We start from the raw sequence: 7,550 nt of genomic DNA, 5'->3' as shown, positions 1-7,550 counted from the left end.
ATATTGCCCTTGATTTTGTCACCGGCTTACCGGCATCTAATGGTAACACTGTTATTCTAACTGTGGTGGATCGCTTTTCTAAGGTGGTTCATTTTATTCCCCTACCCAAGCTTCCTTCTGCCTAAGAGATGGCTCAGGTTTTGATTAATCAGGTCTTTCGGTTACATGGTATTCCGACTGATGTAGTGTCAGATAGGGGTCCTCAGTTCATCTCTCGTTTTTGGCAGGAGTTTTGTAGACAGATTGGTGCTACGGCCAGCTTGTCTTCTGATTATCACCCGCAGACCAATGGGCAATGTTAACAGGATAATCAGGATCTCGGTCGAACGCTTTGCTGTCTGTCGTCACAATATCCGAATTCCTGGTGCGATCAGCTTCTGTGGGTTGAGTATTTTCATAATTCTCTTCCCATTACGTCTACTAATTTGTCCCCGTTTGAACTTTCCATTGGTTATCAACCTCCCCTGTTTCCATCACAGGAGCCCGAGGCAGCGGTTCTGTCTGCGTTAGCTTTCGTGCGCAGGTGCACACGCACTTGGAGGAGAGCTAAGACTCTTTTACTATCTAATTCCAGACGAACCAAAGCTGTGGCTGACCTTTCTACCAAGGATCTGTCTCTCCATGAGCCTTCTCGTGAGCTGGCTCCGCGATTCATTGGGCCATACAACATCTCTAAGGTCATTAATATGGAGAGCCAATTCTGCCATATTCATAAATAAATAAATACATAAATAAATATACAAGGAAATGTAAAAAAAACAAAAATACAGAAATAAATAAATAAATATATATACATGGAAATGTAAAAAAGCAAAAATAAATGAGTATTTATACCTGTATTTCTTTATTTATGTATAATTGTATTTTTTCACACTATTATTTATTTATTTATTCATTTATTTATACATTTATTTATTTTTACTTTTATTTATTTTCACATTTATTTATGTATAAATGTATTTATGTCTACACGTATTTATTTATACATTTAAATATTTCTGTATATATATGTTTCCACATTTATTTATTTGTGCATTTGTTTGTTTCTTATTTTCTTCGTCTGTGTGCTGGTGTGGGGGGCGTGTTTTGCCTCGGACTTAGCAATCGATCTCTGAGTGCCAGTGCTGAAGCTTTGAGGCCACAGTGACACCTAGTGGTGTGACAAAGCGAATGAAGTTGCACATGGAGTGAATGACTTGGAGATGTGCAATATCCAAAACCTTATTTCAAGTTTTAAATCATTTTGTGTCACCATGACTGTGTATATATAGGGTCACTATACATAGCATACGCACTGTACCCAGGACATGGCCGTAAATCGCCATCCGGTCATGATTTCTAAAATGTCTTGGCACACATCATTATCAAAATGCAGGTTATCAACAGATCTGATGACAGACCCTTGGAAGTGGACACTTTAATATGGAAACGCGTGAAATTATGCACTATTAATAACATTTAATGCCCTGGACGGGGGCTGATCAGAGTTTGAGGCTCGCCCACCAGCAGCACAGAACGCGGAGAGAAACCAGCACACGCAAGAATATTGATCAATGCCTCGTTTGAAACGCGGCTGCAAACACTTTACATTGGCGTTTGCTAATTTTGCAATGCACAACATGTGACAATTTGAATGCTTAATGCGCCTCTTAATCACAAGTCATCAAGTGGAATCAGCTGAGCGGGATTAAATCTAACAAAGGGTGATCGTGCAAACACAGCAGACACGCATAACGCCATGCAGGTGATCCAAATCATGGCGAGGTGACGCGTGACTGAGCTGCTAAGAAAAGCAGACGATAGACTGAAAATAAAGTAATGATTATTATAAGATCCCATGGTACTGTTGCTGCGCAGAAGCATCATGTCCTTTCAAACCCTCGTCAGATTTTGAGTTCACTGATTTTTTTTAATGAAACGTCCAAAAGACAACGTTGACAGCAACAGAAACAAACCTTTCTATCTATATTTCTCCATATAAATAGATTTTTAAACTTTATATGCTTCACAATATATAGCTTATGTCAAGACATAAGCCTACAGAAAGCTGTCTCGTGGCATATAATATAATGCATAGCCTATTTTTACAAGGCTACTGCATAGGAAATTGCCCTTCAACCCTGCTGAAAAAAGCAATAAAACCATTACAGAAATTCCTAATGGTTTCCATTAAAATACCCACCATTAGTTTTTACCATAAAAACCATCACAAAATTCCTTTTTGTAGTGTGTTTTGGGACATATTCCAGGATTTAATGGCCCCACCAATAGAACCCAACACATACCAGTACAGACAGACAGAGACCCATAGAGACTTTAATAGTTTCCAATACAACCAATCAAATTTCCATTAAAACCAATAAATCCAATAGAATTTCTGGGATGGTGTATGTTGCTTTTTTAGCAGGGAGTGCAATTATAGCATATAAAAACATGAGATTAATGCTTTAATTATAATATCATTTAAAAAATAGAAATGATGGAATCACTGAAATTATATGTTTAATATCAAACTAAAATAGCCACAAGGTGGCGGTAAGTCGCTGTCTCAATGAGTAAGTTCGATCAATTCACCCGATTCATTTGAATTCTGATTCATTCAATAACACCACGTGTTGGAGGCTGCATTGGCGATTGTTATATGTTATTGTCAAAAATGATATTATCTGGAAATAACATATTCTTCCAAAACAAAGTCACTGCAACCAATTTCACCAAATATGGCACATAGAAAATTTCGTGTATAATTAAAACCTCTCATAAAATGTCCACAACACAATTCTAGATTTTTTAATACTATTTGAAGCATTGAGATCTCTAGACAACAGCAATAACCTTCTTTTTTCATTTATTATTCTGTGCAAATGTGCATGAATGCAACACCCACAATAGTCAAAATATTAAATTTTCAAATGAACATAATATGACCAAACATTATATATTTTTTAAATTGTGCACAGTTAATGACTGTATTTTTGCTGTAGATAAACAACGGGTGAACACTTTTTACTGTGAAAAGTGTCTTGTATTGTTGCAATTTCATCTCAAATTTAAGGCAGCAAAGAATGTTTTACATTGTTAGTTAATGTATACATATAAAAGTCTGACTACATGTTTGGAACATTAAATACAAAGAGCTAAGACTAATAGTGGCAGTATTTTTTGGTAAATATTTTATTTATTTTTGTAAACCTCTTTGGTGTTGCTTTAATTGAGAAAAGCAGAAGTTGAAGGGAAACTGATTAGATTTTGATAGAAATATTATTTTTGAAATTTTGTTAGGAAGATTTGTTCAGGTAAAGATTGGGCAAAATTTTCAGGTATAATAAGTGACAAGGAAGCCTATAGTCCTGTAATATTTTTCTATGATGACTAATGATGTGTTTTTAAATATTGAGAAGGGAATTTCCCTTGGCAGATGATGGCTATTTCAGTACAGTAAAATCAATAAACCTGGCTCTTTCTCAGTTTTCTGGTAATATTCTATTCACAAAATACAACCAATGGTACCGCAATGTTAAAAAGTACTTGTGAAAATAATCCTCCGGGCTCTATTTGCGATGGTCTGCCGATTAGAACAGTGCTCCACAGTGCTAGCTGGCATCTTATCTGCTGCCATGCAACGAAACTAGGAGTACGACCGGTTTAAGATGGCCGCCGTATTTCTCAGTCCCCAGCTGCCAATAGGGCATCTAGTCTTCTATATGATATCTATGGTTCTGATGGCTGTCTGCGAGATCTTGCGTATCACACGAGGAAGCTTCGGAGAAAGAAGAGGTAAGGAAATATAAAGTCAATAGGTCAATGTTTAAAACGCATAACGTTATTTTATTCACAAAGTGTTATGACAAAAAGCACGATGCCAATTCGTTTTTTTTTTTGTTAGTTGGGAATGTATCCGTTATAGTGGTTAATTTGCTAGTCCACGGGATGCCCCCCAAATTGGACTTCGTTAATATGAATATTAATCAAGTGATATGATATCTGTTGTTATCAACTTAACCACTTGGTTGTTTTTACTTTAGAAAAGCAACTAGTTATAAATGTAAGTGCTTTTTGGGCTACTTCGGTGGGAAAAGTGTTAATATCGTAGTTCAGTCAGTGTATACTACTGTATATCCGAGGGTCTTACAGGCGCCACAGACACCTATCAGCCTTTTGTAAGGAGGAGCAGCTCGATGAGTGCGGTGCGGTCAGTTAATGCTGCTTGCTCTCTCTTAAAGCGTAACTAAACCCCTGGTCAGACCCTGACTCCGCCCACTGACAATATTTGAAAAATGCAAGAAAAGTGGGCAGATCCCAACGTAGATAGAGGGGACGAACTAAGCTTGTACCAAGTGCGTGGTGAGATCGTAACAAGGGCGTGGTGAGCTTGAATCTGCTTACGTCACGAGTCATTTTTTGGACTCAACATCCAATAGGAAATTTCAACTGCAGTAGCCACCGTTCAACCTGAAGAGGGAAGCACTTAGACGTTTTTACACCATATATTGCAGTATTGAAACACTTTATATCCAAATTTAAAAAAACTTACTAAAATCAATGAACAGCACTAATAAAGCATCATTCTTACAGATCATTAACTAAAAAAAGTTGGTTTAGGGTTTAGTTACTCTTTAAATTCATGTTACTGATTAAGTGTTAAAACTTAGATGAGATGTTGGTGTTTTATGGCTCACGAATTCGCAATAACGTATACATTTAGCAATTCGTGTTAATGACATTAATCTAAACTTATTGATGACGTTATACAATGGGGGTCGAATCCGACATTAATCATGCGGAGGTTTTCACGACGGGGTAATGTGTATAAATGCAGTTATAAAGTTTAAAGGGACTACTAGATAGTCGACGTGAACTTAGTGTTTCCATGGCAATCGGTTAATCACATGTTACATTACGTTTATGCTCGAAACTGCGGTCCCTCGCGCTGTATCCATGATTTAAAGCGGTATGAAACACTTCCCTACTAAAAAATCCAGCAAAGACCACCATAAGCTGGTTGCTGGTTTTAGCTGGTTTAAGGTGCAGGAGCTGGTTTAAGATGGTCCTCCTAGCCTGGAAAAGTGTTTAAGCTGGTGGGTCAGCTGGTCTTCCATCTGACCAGCTAAGTCCAGCTAGACCAGCTTAAAATGGGAACAAAACACAGCTAGACCAGCTTGCGACACCAGCAATACCAATTAAAACCAAGCTGGGAGACCAGCTAAAACCAGTTCACCAGCTTATGCTGGTCTTAGCTGGATTTTTCAGTAGGGTTAACTCCTTTGAATGAAAAGGTGAAGTCGTGTAAGTTGGCATGTTCTATTCGAATTGAAATGAACTGTAATGGTGTAATTCTGCTCACTTCTCTTGTTGAATAATTAGCACGTTTTAATGGAAATCGAAAATATTTGTAGACAAATGTGCTCTTGTTTTCAGTATATTTTATAACTCTTTTGTAATGTTTTCATTATCAGAAACCTTCAATTTAGAAAAGTGATGGTGATCTTGTCAATGCTGAGATTTTCATGCATCAACAGCGACTACATCTGGATCAGGTAACGTTGTGTTAACTCTGCTATTTTCCAGTAATTACTTAAATGCAGTATGCAAGTGTATGCATTCATGTTCTGATAAAGGTCATTTATAGAATTCATTTCCAATATTGCACTAATTTTACTAATTTTATATATTGTCAGGATTGAACAAGAAACAGACAGCAAGGGTTGTGAGGTCAGAAACAGAATGACACACAAACACAAGAAACTTCACAGGTGAGAAGTGAGAGTGCTTTATAAAAACACCTGCTACTTGTTTCTCAGGACTGGTTTATCATTGTCATTAGGAAAATTATTTAGGATACAATGGTTACTTTTCAGCACAGCAATTAATTTCTTTTGTATGCCACTATACCTATTACAGTATGTAGGCCTACATATTTCAAACCCTTTGTTTTCAGTATACAGAGACAAAAGTTAAAGGTGCTCTAAGCGAATTCACGCGTTTTAGACCATACATTTTTTTTGTTACATACAGCAAACATCTCCTCACTATCTGCTTGCTGCCTGTCCACCGCGATCTCTGTAGACAGCCCAGGCTCCACAAACTGCAATATAAACACAGTGGCCAAACCTACACCACAAAACAAAACAAAGTGTTCCAGCCAATAAACGACAAAAAGGATTTGGGGGTAGGGGTTGGGCGCGTTCATGAAAGCACGAAAGGGAGGGGGAGGAGTTAGCTATGCTCCGGCTGTTTGAAAACAATTCAAACATCAACAAAAAATAACGTCTCGCAGATTCGCTTAGAACGCCATTAATTCATAGTTCATAGTGGATGTTGATGCAAGTTTTAAAGAGGCTTCATGTTGACAGAAAAAAATGGGTATTTGTGGTGGTGTACATAACAGCATTTATTTTTTCCTATCTTTATGTTTCATGGCTTTAATCATAATTTTTTTAATTATTGCTATGTCCATGAGCTACCACCCACCCTTGTAATGCACCACCAAGCTACCATTTAGTAATAAAAATCAGTAATTTACCATTTCTTTTTGTGAAGCGCCTCCCATAAAACCTTACAATGCATTTAATATTTGTTTTGTAATCGAATCAAATTCTACTAATCCTAATAATTAAGATGCAGTGTCTTGTATTTCACAATTTATTTTTTATTTTTTAAAGGAGCTATGACTTGTTTTTTATTTTATTATGTGTTTTAAATTGTAGGCAGATCACCATGCAATTTGAAGAAGTGTGATAAAATGCACAGTGTGATAAAGTTGTGTGTCTTTCCAGATGCCCAAATCATTCCCCCTTAAAAGGTAATGAAGTAATAGTGTCATGACAAAAATGTAAACATTCTTAATTTCTTTAAAAGTTGTATTTTGGCCACAGTTTTCTTCTAACCAAAACATTACATTTATGTTTCTGTACTAATGAAATATGTTTTTCTTTTTCTGAACTTTATCAAATGCAATGGTCGCTAAGATAAGCCTGAAGAGGAGATTTGGGAAGATGATGTTTGATAAGTCTTTGTTTTGCCAGATCACCAGTGGTAAGTTTGTAAAACTTATATTAAAAATAGGATTAGAACATCTCCTAATCAAGTTTTTGATCAGGTAGGGATGTCTGCTAACAAGATGCCTTGCTGGTTTGAGCGAGTTTGAAGTCCCACACAGACAGTCCAGAGGTTCTGAAGTGCACGTAGGAGATTTCCTTTACTCAAAACATGTTCTGAGGGCAGAAAGAATATGATTGGTTCACAAAAACGACCGATCAAAATGCTCGTTACTGGTTTAAGCCCTCAGCGGAGCCTTCAGGGCAGCTTCTGCGGTGGGGCGGTTCGAGCTCGCCGTTGGTGGGATGGGTGGCGCAGATATGGTGGGATGGGAATGAGAATGTTTCAAACATTTAAGTGACGTGTTTTCGCGTGTCCGTGGCGCGACTTTCTTTTTCGTGCCAGTTTCACGTATTGGTTATTCAATTGTTTTTCCTATTTTCTTACCATTGTCGCTCGGGATTGGGGCCAGAACAACTTTCTGTTTCATAAAATGACATCCTCACCCTAAC

At 37.3% G+C, this 7,550-nt stretch overlaps 1 long non-coding RNA gene across 1 annotated transcript; it reads left to right on the top strand.

The window, feature by feature from the left end:
- Positions 1–5,260: 5,260 nt before the first annotated feature.
- On the top strand, positions 5,261–6,829 carry LOC141362038 (uncharacterized). The gene is made up of 3 exons (XR_012367998.1): positions 5,261–5,537; positions 5,679–5,753; positions 6,708–6,829. It is a non-coding gene; the product is annotated as an uncharacterized lncRNA (long non-coding RNA).
- The last annotated feature ends 721 nt before the right edge of the window (positions 6,830–7,550 follow it).

Source organism: Misgurnus anguillicaudatus, chromosome 25, assembly GCF_027580225.2.
Source record: "Misgurnus anguillicaudatus chromosome 25, ASM2758022v2, whole genome shotgun sequence".
In the NCBI taxonomy this organism is placed as follows: Eukaryota; Metazoa; Chordata; class Actinopteri; order Cypriniformes; family Cobitidae; genus Misgurnus; species Misgurnus anguillicaudatus.
The sequence above is the reverse complement of the archived record's forward strand: the minus strand, read 5'-3'. Positions and strand labels throughout refer to the sequence as shown.